Source organism: Lagenorhynchus albirostris, chromosome 4, assembly GCF_949774975.1.
Source record: "Lagenorhynchus albirostris chromosome 4, mLagAlb1.1, whole genome shotgun sequence".
Lineage (NCBI taxonomy): Eukaryota > Metazoa > Chordata > Mammalia > Artiodactyla > Delphinidae > Lagenorhynchus > Lagenorhynchus albirostris.
In genome coordinates, this window is record NC_083098.1 from 29,912,713 (window position 1) to 29,934,374 (window position 21,662).

The following is a 21,662-nucleotide window of genomic DNA, read 5'->3' on the forward strand; positions in this document are numbered from 1 at the left end:
AGGAGGTGGAATTCCTAGAGAATCAGACTTTGAAGGCTAGTGGGATTTGACTGCAGGACTTCAACAGGATTGGGGGAAACAGAGACTCCACTCTAGGAGGGCACACGCAAAATAGTGTGCACGTCGAGACTCAGGGGAAGGAGCAGTGACCCATAGGAGACTGAACCAGACATACCTGCTAGTGTTGGAGGGTCTCCTGCAGAGCCTGGAGGCAGCTGCAGCTCACCAAGGGACAAGGACACTGGCATCAGACGTTCTGGGAAGTACTCTGTGGTGTGAGCCCTCCCAAAGTCTGCCATTAGCTCCACTCAAGAGCCAGGGCTCCAGTGTTGGGTCGCCTTATGCCAAACAACCAACAGGGAGGGAACCCAGCCCTACCAGTCAGCAAACAAACAGACTAAAGTTTTACTGGGCTCTGCTCACCAGAGAAACACCCAGCTCTACCCACCAGCAGTCCCTCCATCAGGAAACTTGCACAAGCCTCTTAGATAGCCTCTTCCACCAGAGGACAGACAGCAGAAGCAAGAAGAACAACAATCCTGCAGCCTGTGGAACAAAAACCACATTCACAGAAAGATAGACAAGATGAAAAGGCAGAGGGCTATGTACGAGATGAAGGAACAAGACAAAATCCCAGAAAAACAACTAGATGAAGTGGAGATAGGCAACCTTCCAGAAAAAGAATTCAGAATAATGATAGTGAAGATGATCCAGGACCTCGGAAAAAGAATGGAGGCAAAGATCGAGAAGATGCAAGAAATATTTAACAAAGACCTAGAAGAATTAAAGAACAAACATACAGAGATGAATAATACAATAACTGAAATGAAAAATACACTAGAAGGAATCAATAGCAGATTAACTGAGGCAGAAGAACGGATAAGTGACCTGGAAGACAGAACGGTGGAATTCACTGCTGCAGAACAGAATAAAGAAAAAAGAATGAAAAGAAATGAAGACAGTCTACGAGACCGCTGAGACAACATTAAATGCAACAACATTCGCATTATAGCGGTCCCAGAGGAGAAGAGAGAGAGAAAGGTCCAGAGAAAATATTTGAAGAGATTATAGTTGAAAACTTCTGTAACATTGGAGAGGAAATTGCCACCCAAGTCCTGGAAGTGCAGAGAGTCCCACGCAGGATAAACCCAAGGAGAAAGATGCCGAGACTCATAGTAATAAAGCTGGCAAAATTAAAGACAAAGAAAAATTACTTAAAGTAGCAAGGGAAAATTGACAAATAACATACAAGGGAACTCCCATAAGGTTAACAGCTGATTTCTCAGCAGAAACTCAGCCAGAAGGGAGTGGCATGACCTATTTAAAGTGATGAAAGGGAAGAAACTACAACCAAGATTACTTTACCCAGCAATGATCTCATTCAGATTCGATGGAGAAATCAAAAGCTTTACAGACAAGCAAAAGCTAAGAGAATTCAGCACCACCAAATCAGCTCTACAACAAATGCTAAAGGAACTTCTCTAAGTGGGAAACACAAGAGAAGAAAAGGATCTAAAAAAACAAACCCAAAACAATTAAGAAAATGGTAACAGGAACATAGGTACTGATAATTACCTTAAACGAGAACGGATTAAATGCTCCAACCAAAAGACACAGGCTTCCTGGATGGATACAAAAACAAGACCCAAAAATATGCTGTCTACAAGAGACAAACTTCAGACCTAGGGACACATACAGACTGAAAGTGAGGGGATGGAAAAAGGTATTCCATGCAAATAGAAATCAAAAGAAAGCTGGAGTAGCAATTCTCATATCAGACAAAATAGACTTTAAAAGAAAGACTATTACAACAGACAAAGAAGGACACTACATAATGATCAAGGGATCAATCCAAGAAGAAGACATAACAATTATAAATATATATGCACCAAACATAGGAGCACCTTAATACATAAGGCAACTGCTAACAGCTATAAAAGAGGAAATCGACAGTAACACAATAATACTGGGGGACTTTAACACCTCACTTACACCAATGAGTGTACAACAGATCATCCAAACAGAAAATTAATAAGAAAACACAAGCTTTAAATGACACAACAGACCAGACAGATTTAACTGATATTTATAGGACATTCCATCCAAAAACAGCAGATTACACTTTCTTCTCAAGTGTGCATGGAATATTCTCCAGGATAGATCACATCTTGGGTCACGAATCAAGACTCAGTAAATTTAAGAAAATTGAAATCATATCAAGCATTTTTTCTGACCACAACGCTATGAGATTAGAAATCAATTACTGGGGAAAAAAATGTAAAAAACACAAACGCATGGAGGCTAAACAATAACCAAGAGATCACTGAAGAAATCAAAGAGGAAATCAAAAAATATCTAGAGACAAATGACAGCGAAAACACAAGGATCCAAAACCTATGGGATACAGCAAAAGCAGTTCTAAGAGGGAAGATTACAGCAATACAAGCGTACCTAAAGAAACAAGAAAAATCTCAAATAAACAATCTAACCTTACACCTAAAGGAACTAGGGAAAGAAGAACAAACAAAACCCAAAGTTAGTAGAAGGAAAGAAATCATAAAGATCAGAGCACAAATAAATGAAATAGAAACAAAGAAAAGAAAAGCAAAGATCAATAAAACTAAAAGCTGGTTCTTTGAGAAGATAAACAAAATTGACAAACCATTAGTCAGACCCATCAAGAAAAAGAGGGAGGGACTTCCCTGATGGTGCAGTGGTTGGAAGTCCACCTGCCAGTGGTTGGAAGTCCACCTGCAGTGGTTGGAAGTCCACCTGCCAGTGGTTGGAAGTCCACCTGCCAGTCCCTGATGGTGCAGTGGTTGGAAGTGCAGGGCACACAGGTTTGAGCCCTGGTCCGGGATGATCCCACATGCCGCGGAGCAGCTAAGCCCGTGCACCACAACTACTGAGGCCCGCATACCTAGAGCCCGTGCTCCGCAACAAGAGAAGCCACCTCAGTGAGAAGCCCGTGCACTGCAATGAGGAGTGGTCCCTGGTCACCGCAACTAGGGAAAGCCCACACGCAGCAACAAGGACCCAACACAGCCATAAGTAAATAAATAAATTTAAAAAAGAAAAAGAAAAAGAGGGAGAAGATTCAAATCAATAAAATTAGAAATGAAAAAGGACAAGTTACAACAGACACTGCAGAAATACAATGTATCCTAAGAGACTACTACAAGCAACTCTATGCCAAAAAAATGGACAACCTGGAAGAAATGGACAAATTCTTAGAAAGGTATAACCTTCCAAGACTGAACCAGGAAGAAATAGAAAATATGAATAGACCAATCACAAGTAAGGAAATTGAAACTGTGATTAAAAACCTTCCAATAAATAAAAGTCCAGGACCAGATGGCTTCACAGGTGAATTCTATCAAACATTTAGAGAAGAGCTAACAACCATCCTTCTCAAACTCTTCCAAAAAATTCCAAAGGAAGGAACACTACCAAACTCATTCTATGAGGCCACCATCACCCTGATACCAAAACCAGACAAAGATACTACAAAAAAAGAAAATTACAGACCAATATCACTGATGAATATAGATGCAAAAATACTCAACAAAATACTAGCAAACAGAATCCCACAACACATTAAAAGGATCACACACCATGATCAAGTGGGAGTTATCCCAGGGATGCAAGGATTCTTCAATATACGCAAATCAATCAATGTGATACACCATATTAACAAATTGAAGAATAAAAACCATATGATCATCTCAATAGATGCAGAAAAAGCTTTTGACAAAATTCAACTCCGATTTATGATAAAAACTCTCCAGATAGTGGGCAGAGAGGGAACCTACCCCAACATAATAAAGGCCATATATGACAAACCCACAGCAAACATCATACTCAATGGTGAAAAACTGAAAGCATTTCCTCTAAGATCAGGAACAAGACAAGGATGCCCACTCTCACCACTCTTATTCAACATAGTTTTGGAAGTCCTAGCCATGGCAATCAGAGAAGAATAAGAAATAAAAGGAATACAAATCAGAAAAGAAGAAGTAAAACTGTCACTGTTTGCAGATGACATGATACTATACACAGAGAATCCTAAAGATGCCACCAGGAAACTACTAGAGCTAATCAATTAATTTGGTAATGTTGCAGGATACAAAGTTAGTGCACCAAAATCTCTTGCATTCCTATACACTAATGATGAAAAATCTGAAAGAGAAATTAAGGAAACACTCCCATTTACTGTTGCAACAAAAAGAATAAAATACCTAGGAATAAACCTACCTAGGGAGACAAAAGACCTGTATGAAGAAAACGATAAGACACTGATGAAAGAAATTAAAGATGATACAAACAGCAGGAGAGATATACCATGTTCTTGGATTGGAAGAATCAATATTGTGAAAATGACTCTACTATCCAAAGCAATCTACAGATTCAATGCAATTCCTATCAAATTACCAATGGCATTTTTTACAGAACTAGAACAAAAGATCTTAAAATTTGTATGGAGACACAAAAGGCCTCGAATAGCCAAAGCGGTCTTGAGGGAAAAAAACAGAGCTGGAGGAATCAGACTCCCAGACTTCAGACTATACTACAAAGCTACAGTAATCAAGGCAATATGGCACTAGAACTAAAACAGAAATATAGATCAATGGAACAGGATAGAAAGCCCAGAGATAAACCCACACACCTATGGTCAACTAATCTATGACAAAGGAGGCAGGGATATAAAATGGAGAAAAGACAGTCCCTTGAATAAGTGGTACTGGGAAAACTGGACAGCCACATGTAAAAGAATGAAATTAGAACACTCCTTAACACCATACACAAAAATAAACTCAAAACGGATTAAAGACCTAAATGTAAGACTGGACACTATAAATCTCTTAGAGGAAAACAAAGGCAGAACACTCTGACATAAATTACAGCAAGATCTTTTTTGATCTACCTCCTATAGTAATGGAAATAAAAACAAAAATACACAAATGGGACCTAATGAAACTTACAAGCTTTTGCATAGCAAAGCAAGCTACAAACAAGATGAAAAGACAGCCCTCAGAATGGGAGAAAATATTTGCAAATGAATCAATGGACAAAGGATTAATATCCAAAATATATAAACAGCTCATGCAGCTCAATATTAAAAAAACAAACAACCCAATCCAAAAATGGGCAGAAGACCTCAATAGACATTTCTCCAAAGAAAACATACAGATGGTCAAGAAGTACATGAAAAGCTGCTCAACATCACTAATTACTAGAGAAATGCAAATCAAAACTACAATGAGGTATCATCTCACACCAGTTAGAATGGGCATCATCAGAAAATCTACAAACAACAAATGCTGGAGAGGGTGTGGAGAAAAGTGGACCCTCTTGCACTGTGTTGGGAATGTCAATTGATACAGTCACTATGGAGAACAGTATGGAGGTACCTTAAAAAATGAAAATAGAATTACCAGATGAGCCAGCAATCCCACTACTGGGCATATACCCAGAGGAAACCATAATTCAAAAAGACACATGCACCCCAATGTTCACTGCAGCACTATTTACAATAGCCAGATCATGGAAGCAACCTAAATGCCCATCGGCAGACGAATGGATAAAGAAGATGTGGTACATATATACAGTGGAATATTACTCAGGCATAAAAAGGAACGAAATTGGGTCATTTGCAGAGACGTGGATGGATCTAGAGACTGTCATACAGAGTGAAGTAAGTCAGAAAGAGAAAAACAAATATCGTACATTAACACATATATGTGGAACCTAGAAAAATCTACAGATGAACTGGTTTGCAGGGCATTAATAGAGACACAGATGTGGAGAACAAACCTATGGACACCAAGTGGGGAAAACCGCAGTGGGGTGGGGGTGGTGGTGTGATGAACTGGGTGATTCAGATTAACATGTATACACTGATGTGTATAAAATGGATGACTAATAAGGACCTGCTGTATAAAAAAATAAATAAAATTCAAAAATAATAAATAAAAGTTAAAAAAAAATTTAAAAAGGCTATGAAACACTGATATATACAACACATTTTCTAAAGATCTTTAAACTGGGAATACTTACTTAGGAGTGTGATAAAGCAGATCCTCCTCTCCTTTCTGCCCCTCCCTACTCCCTTTTCTCTGCATAGAAACAGAGTGGCCACAACTCTTAAGGTTCAGAAAAGGCAACTACCTTCTTATGGGCTGATGCTTCCCTTAAACATAAAGCCAATATTAAACCTTAAAAACTAAACAAAAACAAGAACACGTTTAGGGGATTATAATGAGAAAAACTTTGTACCTTTAAGATGCAGACTTAATTGTGGAGGAAGAGTAAAACAATATTTATTTTGGTTAAAAAGGGTTATAGAAAAAGAATATACAATTGGTTAGATTTTTATAAAACATAAAGTTCATCTGAAGTTTTTTTCCCACAGGAAAGCATTAAAATGAAAGGAAGTGAGGATAGAAGGGGATGAGGCCTTAAATGGCTCATCCAGGTGTATTACCATCAATATGAATTTTTCATGTTTTTATTTTGCAGACATTTGGAACAGTTGGATAGCCTTTGCAGAATTTAATAAATGAGGCCTGCAGAGTGCTGTTATTATTCTTAATTCCCAGATTAACAGGTATTATCTTTATTTTCTAATCTTTGGGTCACAAGTCTTAGATTATAAATTTCTAAAAGATGTTTACAAACCATTACATAAAAAATGAAAAGCTAACATTCATAGAATATTCAGAAGGGAGTTAGTTTAAAAAAACCCTCAAATTGCATATTCAAGTCATTTTAGGTGAAAACAAACAAAAACCTAAATGGCTTTTCTTTTCCTTGTGAAACCCTTGGTAGAAATAATACCTTTTCCCATATTATATTATATATTATATACTTGTCTCGAACAAGTAGACCTGTAATAAATATAAAATCTACAACTCTGCATATAAAAGCAAAAACAAAAATACCCACAACCCAATAAACTTATAATACAGAATCTGTATTACAGCCATACATGGGCAAGTAGACTAAGGTATTAAAAAACTAAACACAATTCTGAGTTGATCCAGTTAAAATATTGTACAAACTTGTTTATTTTAAAAAATTTACTAATGTTTTATTTTCTACTTCAAATATTTGCCTAACTCTGTGGCATCTGCAGTACTAAAAGCAAACAGAAAAAAATCATCAGAAGGATTATACAGAGAGTAAAACAAAAACAAAACCGCAATCAAGGAAATGGATAAAGAGGAAAAAGAGAAAAGGAAGACCAACAGACATAGGAAGGAGGGAAGAGGAGGCAAATTGGCTTACTCAAGCTCTCTTGGGACAGTGTGCTGAGTTACCAGATCAGAAATGAGGGGTTGAAAGCTACTACTGATAACTGGTGGAGGCTGAAAGTGCTACTTAAGTGCTTGGTGTCTGTTGAAAAAGAGGGAGGAGAGGTTTGAGACTGAGGATGCCAAGTGCATTTCCAGCCAATAGAGTAAAAAGGAAGCATTAACAGTAGCCTCAGGGGAAGCTGAGCATTCAATCCCATGAGCCAGAGGGCAAATGTGGCAATAGCAGTGAGTAGCAGCTGGATAAAGGAATAAAGAAGCCACAGGAAAACTGGCAGCTTTAGACACATAGGGCCAACTAGGCCTTGTCTTGATATTGAGAAGAACAAACTGTCTGGAAATAACACTGCCATCTTTCTGCTGCCAGTGAGTTACTAATCCTCAACCAGGATGCAAAGACTGAAATTTAGTTTGCCAAACTATACTAAATATTGATTTAACTCTGGAATAGTAGCTCTGCTGAAAAGGCATATAACTAAGACACTCTCAGTGTTTACCTTTCCAATAATCAAAATCAGCATTCTTCACAACTATCTAACCACTACTCAAAAATATTTAAAATGAAGAAAAAAATACTTAGAATACCTTTCTCTAACACTGTATTTCCTTAATGTTTTCTAAACATTATTTCATAGAGTATGATTTAACAAACTAAAAAGGATATATATCAATAAGTTATTAATGACAATCCAATCAATATGGTATATTGGACACTAAAGAGAAGTGAAAAACTGGAAACATGAAAATCTTTAAAGAAACTTCTGAAATAATATTCTCTCATGTTATTTTCATTCATCTTCTGCCATTAAAAAGTTCAAAATATTTTCAGAAGGCAATCTATATTACCTTTCTATAGTTTTAGATCGCAAGGTAAAATGTTAGACTTCTTCTTTTAAATAAGCATCTGCTCAATATTTCAGTACAATATCCAAAGATAAGATTACCAAACACAATAGTTTTTCAAATTACTAGGTTTGATATATTGGATAAACTGCAATTTGTAATTGATTCAATACACTCCCTTGGCCTGAGAGTAAGTCAATTCTCTCTTTTCTTCATCAGAATTAAGCTAACTTAAGATTGATGTTATGAAAAAAGTAAGATTCTAGCCCTAGAAGAATTTTACACATTTAAGGAAATCAAACTGAAAAGTAAGAAATATCGATTAAGTTGTAAGTTCTAGATTCTATAGGAATTCAAAAGGTGGGAAGGGATGGAGTAGGAGAAAATTTCCTCAAGGAAGTAAAATTTAAGATAGTCCTTAAGCCATAAATAACATTTGGATAAAAATTATTTGGAAGGCAAAGACATGAAAATAATGTAAATATAAGAAGCAGAAGTGATCATGCAACTATATTTTGTAGAGTTACCACAGGAAAATTAGATTTGACAGTTATTGCAACTAGATGATAGAAAATACTGAAGCTAGAGTCATGATACTAAAGTATCAATAGAAAAGGAAGATTGGGGGTGTCTTAGTATACTCAGGCTGCCATAACAAAATATCGGATTGAGGGGCTCAAACAACAGAAATTTATGTTCTCAAAGTTCTGGAGGCTGAAAAGTCTAAGATAAGGTTTTGGCAGGGTTTAGTTTCTGGTGAGAACTCTCTTCCTCATTAATAGGACTTGCAGACTTCTTACTATGTCCTCCCCTGGCAGAGAGAGGGTGATCTCTTGGTGTCACTCATTCTTGTATAAGGACGCTAGTTTTATTAGATCAAGGTTCCACCCTTATGACCTTATTTAACCTTAATCACGTCCTTAAAGGTCCTATAACCTATAGAGTCACATGGGGGAGGGGGAGGGCTACCATATATGAATTTTGGAGGGAAACAATATGGTTCATAGCAGGGAGTGTCATTAAAGGTTTCCAAACAGGACTTCCCTGGTGGTCCAGTGGAAAAGAATCCACCTTCCAATGCAGGGGATGTGGGTTCGATCCCTGGTCGGGGAACTAAGATCCCACATGCCCTGGGGCAACTAAGACCTGATGCAGCAACCCCACCCCCCAACAACAACAAAAAAAACACTAAGAAAAGTTTCCAAACAAGTGTAATCATTTTTTAAAAAGCTGTTGGAGGATTAAGTGAGGTGATATACCATAAGTTGCTTAAGCTAGTTTATGGATATCATAGAAGTGTAAACTCCAAGAAGGCAGGGACTTTATTTTTAACCATTACATCATAAGAGCTGTACTGTCAATACAGTAGCTACTAGCTAAATGTAGCTATTTAAATGTAAGTTAGTTAAAATTTAAAAATTCAGTTCCTCAGTAAATATTCATGACATTTCAAGTGCTCAAAAGCCACATGTGGCTAGTGACTGTCACAATGGTTGGTGCAGATTTCCATCATAGAAAATTTTAGTAGAAAACACTGTTCTAGAGCCTAGAAAGGTATATGACACTGTAATTGTTGGATGAATAAAGAAATATAAGGAACTATTAGCATGGTTCAAGAAGATTATAGTTACATGCAGAAGAAGGAATTATATCTTTAGTTTATACTTTTTGTGAAAGATTCAAAAGAATCACTTGCAACCTAAGAAGAGTCTCTTATTCACCTTTAGAGAAGCAGTAAGTTTAATGCTAGGAAGATTTAAATTAAGAAGAATTTCCGTGGGAGATTAAGACAATACTGTTCAGAATTTTGCTTTCTTATGACCTGAATCAAAAGAGGAATCAAAACTCTAGAGACAAGCCATGAATGTGTCTAGCAGTCTCACTCCCAGGTACCAGCAGTCTTACTTGAGCCACTGTAAGCAGCAGGATCAATAATGAATGGATTTACCAACAAGTTCCTATGGCACATATTGTCAGGGTTGTTGGCAATAAACGTGGGACAGGGAATCTGTTGTGAAAATACAAGGATCTGGATTTCTATTTTTGTTTAGATAATTTATGTTTGTCAATGGATGAGGATGTACAGAATATCTGCAACTAATGTTTATTTATTCAGATGAGAACTTCTAATCTTCCAAGCACTTGGAAATGCACAAAGTTCAGTGCCATTACAAGGCATTCTGACTGGTAATTCCATCTTGTACTTTGATAGCTTGATTATCACACAAATAAAGGAGGGTTCCTTCTGTAACGGGTTAAGCTTTTTCTGTAACTCTCATTTTAAAAAGTTAGCCTATTTTTTTATAAGTACAAAACCAGAGAATATACTTTCCCTGAACTTGCCTAACCCATCTATTTTCTTCATAAAATTAAACCACAGAACATGCTTTCCCTGGACTTACATTTTGCCTATCTTTTCTCAGAACTGAAAAAGGTTAACTAATCTCTTGAATAGGCTTCCTGCACATTAGATCATCTTTATTGAGAACCGAAAATGGTAACCTAATCTTACGGGAACACCTGCCTTACTCTCCACACCATATTCTCTGCTATGTGGACACAACACACTCCCCTCCTTTGTGATCTAATTTTGTTACTCTCTGAGGACTGCCTGAAGTTCAAAGCAAATTCATTTTAGGAGTGGCCTTACTGCTATCTGTGAATAAAGCTTTCTGACCTGTTTTTTGCTGGTCTTACTCTAGAACCCTTGACCTCTCCTTCCTTCCACAAATAGTTCTTGTTCCACAGGGAATGGGATAGAAGACACATAAAAATTCTCTCCTCAAGGAGTACAAGTTTATTCTCTTAGTTTCTTCTTTTTTCCTACCACTGGGTGCCCATTTCTTTTACCTATTAATGCCTTCATTCTTCTCGGGTGAAATTGGGAAAGGAAAATGAAGGATGACGAAGACAGTTTTAATAAACTAATGTGATAGTATCAGTCTAAAAAAATTATTACATTAGAACCTCCCAAGTCAAAACCAGAATTTTCAAAAAAAAAAGTAAAAAAAGAAAACAACAGAATTTTCTTCTGGCATATTCTATAATATCAATTTCCTGATTTGTTATTGTAGCATTAACTACTAATTATCTCCCATTATGTATTTTATCCTTATTACATTTAGCAGTAGACCCATTCTCCCTTGCAGTTTTAGGGAACTCAGCTTGGTATTACACTTCCCAAATTCCCTTGCAGCTAAGAGTAACCGTGTGACTACATTAGAAATTATGATGTGAGCAGAAGTGATGTACCCAATTTCCTAGTCACATCCTTTAAAAAAGAAGCTGCTTGTTCTCAACTTACTCTTGCCTCTTTCCAAAGGGCTATAATGTGAATATAAAAAGTGACTGCAAAGGAAGAACAAAGCTGAGGCAACAGCGGAACAAGGCAGGAGGAGCCTAGTGACATAATACATTAGATTTTCCCTAATTCCTTGGATTGCCTACTGGCTTAGACTTTACCCAAGAAAGAAACCTTCCACTTCCACTTAAACAACTACTCTTTGATCTGTATGAAAGCTGTAAAGCATAAAACCAGCAGTAAAAAAAATAGTTATATTTAGAAAAACAGGATATGTATACAAAGTCTAAAAAGGCAATATGGTCAGATGGAAGCCCTGAAAGATGAATTACACTCAAATATAACATGTATTTCTTAGAATGACACAGAGAATCCTTCAATACCCAGCTCAAATGTCTCTAAAATATCTACATCCTCTGAATGAAGTTAGTTGCTCTGTCATCTATGCTCCAATTTACCACATTCTCTAATGATTATTTTCATTATTAAATAGTGAGTTCCTGCAGGGCAGGAATTTTACCATACTCATCTTTTTATGTTCCCAGAATTAAGCATAGTGTTTGGAACTTGGTAAGGACCAATAAATATTTGCTGAATGAAACACTGGACTTTAGAAGTGATGAAAGAAATGTGTGAAAATATTTTTAAATGCTTTTCCCTACAAGCAAGTCATACATTATAATAAAATATTTCTCCTTCAACTCTACAACTCCAGACCCTGATTTCATAGTTTATATCTCTTATGGCATCATCGATCTCAAGTTGTGTATAACCACTAATTTCTTTGGAGTTGAAATGCAGATTCAATCAACCAGTGCTAGATTACAAACACTTAATTCATGAATTGCAGACACTTTTACATAAAGAGTAGGCCAAACACATTTTCACAGGAGTAATAAATAACTTCAGATGTCCTTATAAGAAACTCAGAGATAGGGCTCACCTATTAATTTTCTCTACTGAGTGCATTTCCACATCAAAAAAGCATTACCTGTCATTATTTTACGTTACCACAGTAGAGAAGATTTAATCTTCTTTTACATCACAATTCCCTTGCTTCAGTGGCCATGTGATCATTCAGTATTACAGGTATTCTAAATCTGGCCTAATGCTTAAAACCTACTTCCCCAATTCAATACCCACTATTTATTTACTGCGAAGAGAAATTAAGTAACTTAACCATGGTCACAAGTTAGCTAAACTGAAGACCTGGGACTACTCTCCTAATATTCTGAGTATGAGTAAATATACATTATGCATGTTGATGCATTTATCATATAATTTTACAAAATTACTGAGGTAGTTGATATGGAATCCATTACATATGATTATTATGTTACTTAAATTTATTTGAATGAGCATCGTAGGTCGATCAATGAATATTCTGTGAATCATATATAGTTAAAGCCACCATTTATAAGTAATCAGAGGGAGGGAAAATATGGTTAATAACAGTAGGTTCAATAAATGGTAGAGTAAAGAGAGTCATAAAATAAATAAAAAGTACACCTGGATTTCACAGAAACAAAAAGACCTGGCAGTCATGCTTATTTTATTACATATCAGAAGGACTAAAGTGAGGTTTAAATTTGCTTTTTCGGGGGGGAGGGTCTTTGAGATAGAAGGAGTATCTATGGGAAGAAATTATAGGGAACAGATCTCACTCAGTATAAGAGATATTTGAAAAAGAATGTCTGAGACACAGAATTCCTGTGATAATATATTGCAGCCATAATTTCTATGTGTAGTGGAGGTCTTAACAGTGAGATTGGTGGGGAGTTATTCTCTAAGAAGGAATTCTACCTGAGACCAGGGCTTACCTGAATAAACACTACTATACATTCAGAATCATGATTTAAATGCATGAGAACAATATGACTGCACTGTCCATTTGGAAGATAAATTTATCAGGGGCATATTAAATGTATAAGGAGTAGGGAAACCAAAAGGAAGCTATTAGATAGTCCAAATAAGAGATAAGAAAGAATAGTGTGGTGAAAATGAACCAGAGGAGTCAGAAAAAGATGTTCTAATTAATCAATTATATGCTAATATTATCGTTTACTGTACTTTTAAGATAAAACAGGATTTCAAAAGTAACTTAATAAAACTATCTTTTATCTTATTACTTATTAAAATTTCTTACCTTAATATATTTTGAAATATATATTAAAAATATAATCTCAACTATAATGTGTTTAAAACAAACTAAATTTCTTTCTCAAAAAGCTGATTTCTTCCTCCTCCTGTAATACTTATTTTATAAGATAATTTACCCCATAACCTTAGTTAAAAATCTCAAGATCATCTTCAACTTCTTCCTCTTATGTCTATTATTATTAAGATATTCAGAATCTCTTCTCTATCCCCTCTGCCACTGTTTTAACTTCGGTCATCATCATCTCTTCCTTAGTTCCCTTTAACTAAGCCTCCTAACTGATTTTCCAGTATCTACTTCTTCCCAAGTCTAGTATGAAATCCACACTGTTATCTTTCTAATGAATAAACATAATTATCTCCCTTCCATGAGTGGTTCCTCACTATTTATAAGATGAAATACTAACTCCTTAGCAAGGTATAAAGAATTCTTCATAAATGTGGCCTCAACCTACTTCTCAAGCCTCATCCTTGGCTATTCTTTCCCAAGAAACCTATGCTACAGCCATACAGAAAATCCCATAATTTCCTAAACATTTCATACATTTTCCAGACTATAAGTTTATTCATTTCACGTGGCACTTGTCAAATGTCAGTGCCTGGGCAAGGGACATTTTAAATCGATCTCTGTTTAGTAAATAAACCAATAATCTTTGTATTCTATTAGTCGGTGATTCTTTAGAGTGATTGAAAAAAACTTTTCCCTCAACACATTTTCCTGTAGATTACTAACTTTTATCTAATGTACAATACACCACACATTACCATATTCCAAACACAGTATATTTGTTTTTGTTATTAAAAACAAGAACTACTCACTATAGAAATTTGAGAAGGAAAGAGTAAGACAAAAACACCCATGGGACTTCCCTGGTGGCACAGTGGTTAAAAATCCGCCTGCCAATGCAGGGAACATGGGTTCAAGCCCTGGTCCGGGAAGATCCCACATGCCGTGGAACAGCTGAACCTGTGTGCTACCACAATGAGAAACCCACCCATAGCAACGAAGACCCAATGTAGACAAAAATAAGTAAATAAAATGAATAAATTTAAAAAAACACAAAACACCCAAACATCAGCTATTAAGATGTTCATATATTCCTTTATAATTTTTAAACTGCTTAGATATCATACATATAAACAATTTTATTTTCAAAAATTTTTAGCATTACTGAAGTACAACTGATAAATAAAATTGTATATATTTAAAGTATACACTGTGATGACATCACATATGTATACTTTGTGAAATGATTATTACCTCAATGAGGTTAACCAACACATCTATCACCTCACATAGTTCTACCATGTTTTTGTGTGTGTATATGCTTAAGGTCTATTCTTCTAGCAATTTTCAACTATACAACACAGCATTATTAACTATAGTATTAACTGTAGGTTTTCATTTTATGGTGTCCATTAGATCCTCAGAGTTTTTCATCTTACAACTAAAGGCTTCTACCCTTTGACCAGCATCTCTGCATCTCTTCTAACCCCCAGACACTGGTAACCACAATTCTACTGTTTCTGTGAGTTTGACTTTTTTTTAGATTCCACATATAAGGGAGATCATACAACATTTGTCTGTCTCTGCCTAGCTAATTTAACTACGTGTAATATTCTCTAGGTTCATTGTTGCAAATGGCAAGATTTCCTTCTCACTCATGGCTGAATACTATTCCATGGTACATATACCATATCATCCATTCATCCACTGCTGGACACTTAGGTTGTTTCCATATCTCGGCTATTGTGAATAATGTTGCAATGAACATGGGTATGCACATATCTCTCTGAGATGCTGATTTTGTATCATTTGGATATATGCTCAGAAGTGGGATTGTTGGATCATATGGTAGTTCTATTTTTAATATTTTGAGGAAACTTCATATTATATTCCATAATGGCCATACCAATTTATATTCCCATCAACAATGTACAGGGTTCTCTTTTCTCCACATTCTGGCTAACACTTGTTTTATATTGTCTTTTTGATAAAACCACCTTGACAGGTGTAAGGTGATTATCACATTATGGTTTTGATTTGCATTTCCCTGATGATTAGTGATGCTGAACAACTTTTCATGTACCTGTTGACCATTGGTGTGTTTTCTTTGGAAAAATGTCTATTCGGGTCCTTTGCGTATATTTTAATCAGGTTTTTAAAAAAATTAAGTTGTATAAGTTCCTTACATATTATGGATATTAATCCCTTTTCAAATATATGATTTGAAAATATTTTCTCTCATTCCATAGGTTACCTTTTCATTTTGTTTATTTCCTTGGCTGTGCAGAAGCTTTTTAGTTTTATATAGTCCCATTTGTTTATTTTTGCTTTTGGTGTCACATCCAAAAAATCACTGACAATAGCAATGTCAAGGAGCTTTTCCCCTACATTATCTTCTAGAAGTTTTACAGTTTCATTTCTCACATTTAAGTCTTAAATTCATTTCTTGTTAATTTCTGTGACTAGTGTAAGACAGGAGTTTCATTCTTTTGCATGTGGATAACCAGTTTTCCCAATACCACTTGGAAGAGACTATCCTTCCCCCGCCACGCTATATTCTTGGCACCCTTGCCAAAGATTAACAGACTGTATACAAGTGGGTTTATATCTGGGCTCTCTATTCTGTTCCATTGGTCAATGTGTGTGTGTGTGTGTGTGTGTGTGTGTGTGTGTTTATGCCAGTACCATACTGTTTTGATTACTGCAGCTTTGTAACAGAGTTTGAAATCATAAAGTGTGATGCTGCCAGCTTTGCTCTTCTCAAGATTACTTTGGTTATTTGGGGTCTTCTGTGGTTCCATATGAACTTTAGGATTATTTATATTTTTCCATTTCTGTGAAAAACACCAATAAAATTTTAATAGAGATTGCACTAAGTCTATAGAACACTTTGGGCAGTATGGATATTTTAACAATATTAATTCTTCTAATCCATGAACACAGGATATATCTCCATTTATTTCAGACTTCCTCAGTTTCTTTCATCAATGTCTTACAGTTTTCAGTGTACAGTTCTTTCACCACCTTGGTTAAATTTATTCCTAAGTATTTTATCTTTTTGATGCTACTATAAATGGGACTGTTTCCTTAATTTCTCTTTCTGATATATCATTGTTAGTGTATAGAAATACAATTGATTTCTGTATATTGATTTTGTACCCTGCAACTACTGAATTTATTAGTTCTAACTGTGTGTGTGTGTGTGTGTGTGTGTGTGTGTGTGGTTTTTAGGGTTTTCTAAATGTGATAGTGAAATCTGCAAACAGAGATGTCACTTTACTTCTTCCTTTCTGATTTAGATACTTTTCATTTCTTTTTCTCACCTAATTGCTCTAGCTAGGCCTTGAAGTACTATGTTAAATAGCAATGGTGAGAGTAAGCACGCTTGTCTTGTTCCTGTTCTTAGATGAAACACTTTGTTTTTTACCACTGATTATGATGTTGGCCGTAGGCTTCTCCTATCTGGCCTTTATTATGGTGGGGAACATTCCTTCTATACATAGTTTGTTGACAGTTTTTATCATAAAAGAATGTTGGATTTTGTCAAATAAGGATACTGACCTGTAGTTTTCTTTTTTTGTTGTACCCATGTCTGGCTTGGGTATCAGGATAATGCTGGCCTTGCAAAATGAGTTTGGAAGTGTTCCCTCCTCTTCAATTTTTTTGGAGAATTTGCAAAGAATTAATTTTAATTCTTCTTTAAGTATTAGTATTAGTAGAATTCACCAGTAAAGCCATAAGGTCTTGGGATTTTCTTTGTTGAAAGGTTTCTGACTACTGATTTAAAGTCCTTAATCATTACTGGTCTGTTAAGATCTTCTATTTATTCATGATTTGGTTGGCAAGTTGTACGTTTGTAAAAATATTTTACCTATTTCTTCTAGACTATAAATTTGTTGGTGTATAATAATTTACAATAGTTTCTTATGATTTTTTGCATTTCAGTGGTATTGGTTGTAAGGTCTCCAATCTTATTTGTATCTTCTTCTTCTTAAGTCTAGCTACAGGTTTGTCAATTTTGTTGATATTTTTAAAAAACCATCTCCTAATTTTGTTGATCTTTTCTATTGTCTTTCTGATCTCTAATTTATTTATTTCTTCTCTGATCTTTGTTATTTTCTTACTTCTGCTAACTTGGGGCTTAGTTTGTTCATTTTCTAGTTCTTTGAGGTGTAAAGTTAAGTTGTTTACTTGAGGTCATTCTTTTTTCTTAATAAGACATTTATCACTATAAACATCCTTCTCAAAACTGCTTTTGCTGCATCCCATAGTTTTGATATACTGTGTTTCGTTTTCAATTGTTTCAAGACGTTTTTGATTTCTGTTTTGATGTATTTTTTTTTTTGCGGTACGCGGGCCTCTCACTGTTGTGGCCTCTCCTGTTGCAGAGTACAGGCTCCAGACGTGCAGGCTCAGCGGCCATGGCTCACGGACCCAGCCGCTCCATGGCATGTGGGATCTTCCTGGTCTGGGGCACGAACCCGTGTCCCCTGCATCAGCAGGTGGACTCTCAACCACGGCACCACCAGGGAAGCCCCTGCATGTAGTCTTTTGTGCACCTTATTTCATGACTCTCAGCCTTGGATATGATCTCTCAAACCAATGGACTAGTACTTAGGTTTGAGACATAGAGAAGCTAAAGGCTAAATTCCCCTCCCCTGTGATCATGGCAGAAACTACTAATCATTGACGGCATGTTCCAGGCAGACACTGCAAAATGAGCAGAGCTGGCCCTCAAAGAAAACACTAAGTTCTACTGTTGTCCTGAAGCATTTTGGTTCTCCCTGATACCTTTGAATGACTCATCCATTTCTTATTCATTCTTATAGCAAACATGCCCTCAGTACCCATTATGGGCCAGATATTGTGATAGGCCTGGGGATGCAAAGAAAAATAAGAGCAGTCCTCAAGTGGCTCAACATTTTGTGGAGCAAACAGGCAAATAGAAAGACCATCAAAATGCTAGAAGTGTGCATGTGTAGCTAAAAGAACCCACAGGAAGAGCATCTAAGGCAGACTCTGTTGGTGTATTTTGGTGGTGGTGGAGTGTGGATGGAGGTATAATTAAAGCTTCCCCAAGGGAATTCTGAAAAATGTGCAGAAATCAGCTAAGTGAAGGTTGGGGGTTAGGGGAAGGGAACAAAGAAGGGGGAAAGGAGAAGTATTGGTTGGAGGAGCAATGCGGAATGTTTCCAAGCAAAAGAAGTAGCTTATAAAATGTGAGAGAACTCAGCACTTTTAGAGCAGTGTAAGTTGTTCAGTATGACTAAACTATCTTCTGCAAGAGATGAATTTGGGGAAGTACACAGATAGATTGTAAAGAACCATGTATGTCAGGCTACAAGTCAAAAAGCCTATATGTAACCACTAAGGTAAAAGCGATTTTTTTGAGAGTCTCCAATTTAGGGAGTATACAATTTAGAAGCATCTTGAAATAGCATAAAGAAAAATAGTTGTTTTATATGATTTCCTATGATGCCGAATGAAATGTTCTCAGGATGATCCAGAAATATATACAAGTGATCTGCTTCTGAGATGCAGATTAAATTTCTTCAAGGAATCTGGGTCACAGCTTATGCCATTTTACTTCTAAGAGGGATGAATCAGAATCCATTATATACAATTTTCTGGTATATAGAATAACTGTAATATAGTCTAATGAAAATAAAATTGAGAGGATATCATTAAAAAGACAATTTTAAAGAATGTTCTGGAAAAGACAGGTTAAGTGGTTGATAATGGTTAAGTTGTATTCCCCCCTAAAACATATAGGAGTTCTAACCCCCAGTACTGTAGAATGTCACTTTATTTGGAGAGAAGGCCTTTACAAAGGTAATGAGGTTAAAATGAAAGGTGAGCCCTAATTCAATATGTCTACTCTCCTTATAAAAGGAGGAAAATCTGGACACAGAAATGGACATGCACACAGGGAGAAAACCATATGAAGACTGGTGTTTGTTGCTACAAGCCAAGGAACCACCAAACACTGAGAGCTGAGAGAGAGGCCTGGAACAGATCCTTCCCCACTGCCTTCGAGGGGGCATGATCCTGCTGACACCTTGATCTCATACTTCTAGCTTCCAGAACTGTGAGATAATAAATTTCTATTGCTTAAGGCACCCAGTCTATAGTACTTTGTCACAGCAGCCCCAGGAAACTAATAAAACAGGATTATAGGAAAAGTGACTCCTTCTAAGAACTTAAATGACAACTAAAAGCAATAACTTACCCTAGACTGGACCTAGTATAGTAAGGTAAAAATTCTATAGAGAACATTATCATTTTAGCTATCAAAATTCATACATGGAAAGCAGATTACACGTTACATTAATTTAAATTTATGAAATGGTAACTGTTACTATGGTTACATAAGAAAAGATCCCTATTCTACGGGAATACATACTGAAGTATTTGGGGGTAAAGGGCCATGAAGCACGTAATTTACCCTCAAATGATACAGTAAAAATATTACATATATGTGTGTATATTCTACATATATGCATATATATATATATACACACATAAATGTGTATTAATTTGTAATCACACACACGGAGGGGAGTGGGGTGGGGAAAGGAAGGCAGAGGAAGGAGGGGAGGGAGAAAGCTCACGTAAAAAAAGGCGGGGTGTATAAAATGTTACCAATAGTGAATTCTGTGAGCTATTTTTATTTTTGCAACTTTTTCTAAGTTTGAAATTATTCCCAAATAAAATGTTTTAAAAGTTGTTTTTTTAATGCTGAGTATGAAATTATATTATAAAACGTGCGTGAGAAATAAATGTCCCACATAGAATGGTGATTACTTTCAAGACATTACCTTTAGAATGGGAGGAAAGAGAACTGGTTTTTGCAAGGTTTCAATTCTTTTTTGTAATATTCACTTAGAAAAAAAACCTGAAGCAAATGTGACCATTGTTAAGATTTGATAAAGCTAAGTACTGATCATTATTGCTTTATTCTCTACATTTTATCAAAAAAATTTTTAATGTACACGGTTGGAAATAAAATATTTTTAGTAGGACATAAGTAAGAGAAGAAAAGAAACATCCAAAACTGATTTAAGCCAAAGAAATTCTAAAATGCCTCAGGAAAATCTGAGACATACATTTCCATGTAAAATAAAAATCAAGTATCACAGTCATGGCATTTAATTGAATATATTCTTTAATATTATAACAGTAATGCTAACTAAATTTGTCTTTGCTTAAAAATAAAAAACATCAGAATATCTACTTTGTAGAAAGTACCCTAACACTTATTTGGAATATCTGTTAATAGAGAGAAAAATGGCCTTCTTTTTCGTATTTACACAGTACTCATACAGCTATTCGTTAATTCCTAGCATTGCAAGTTCTTTGATATCCATCCTAAAGTTTACTTTCTAAGCAATTCTAAAATAGAGTAAAAATAAGTAATGCTAGGAAAGCATGAAGCAATCCTTCTCTTCTTTTTCTTTCTTTTGGGGGAGAGGTCATTTTCTAGTTACCATAACTAAGGATAGTTGCTGATTTACACAAAATTTTTAGTTGGAAAAAATTTTTTTGGACATACATCAGTTATTGGCAAATCACACAGACATAAATACCATAGTAAGCAGTCATTTACCAGGTATCACTGGGCAGAGTTGCATGAAAGTGTCCATAGGCAGAACAACCCCCACCCGCATCCCAGCAGAGATGCTGAGTGTCAGATCGACTGCCGCTGCAGGTGACATGGTCCAGTGCCAGGAACAAAGGCAGTGAGGGACTGGAGGCACCTCTCCCCAACACCATGGAACATCACCAGCAGCAATGGTGCTCGTGAGGGGAACCAGGAGAACACGGTTCCTCTGTGAATTCCACTTCCAGTCACATATTGTGAGCGCATTAGTCTCACTTTTCTTCTGCAACCATCACCATTAGTCCCTGGCAGAAATAACTTCCAGCTGTACCAGACAGCACACTACTGTGATAATTTAAACAAACATTAAAAATGAAAAGGTAAATAATATACTTTCTAAACCGCCTTCTTTTTTTTCTATTATAAAAAGTCTCTCTCCTT

At 36.0% G+C, this 21,662-nt stretch overlaps 1 protein-coding gene across 5 annotated transcripts in view; it reads right to left on the minus strand.

Moving 5' to 3' along the window:
• LRBA (LPS responsive beige-like anchor protein) overlaps positions 1-21,662 on the minus strand; it is a 730,232-nt gene that overhangs the window by 112,348 nt on the left and 596,222 nt on the right. The gene's annotated exons all lie outside the window — the stretch shown is intronic.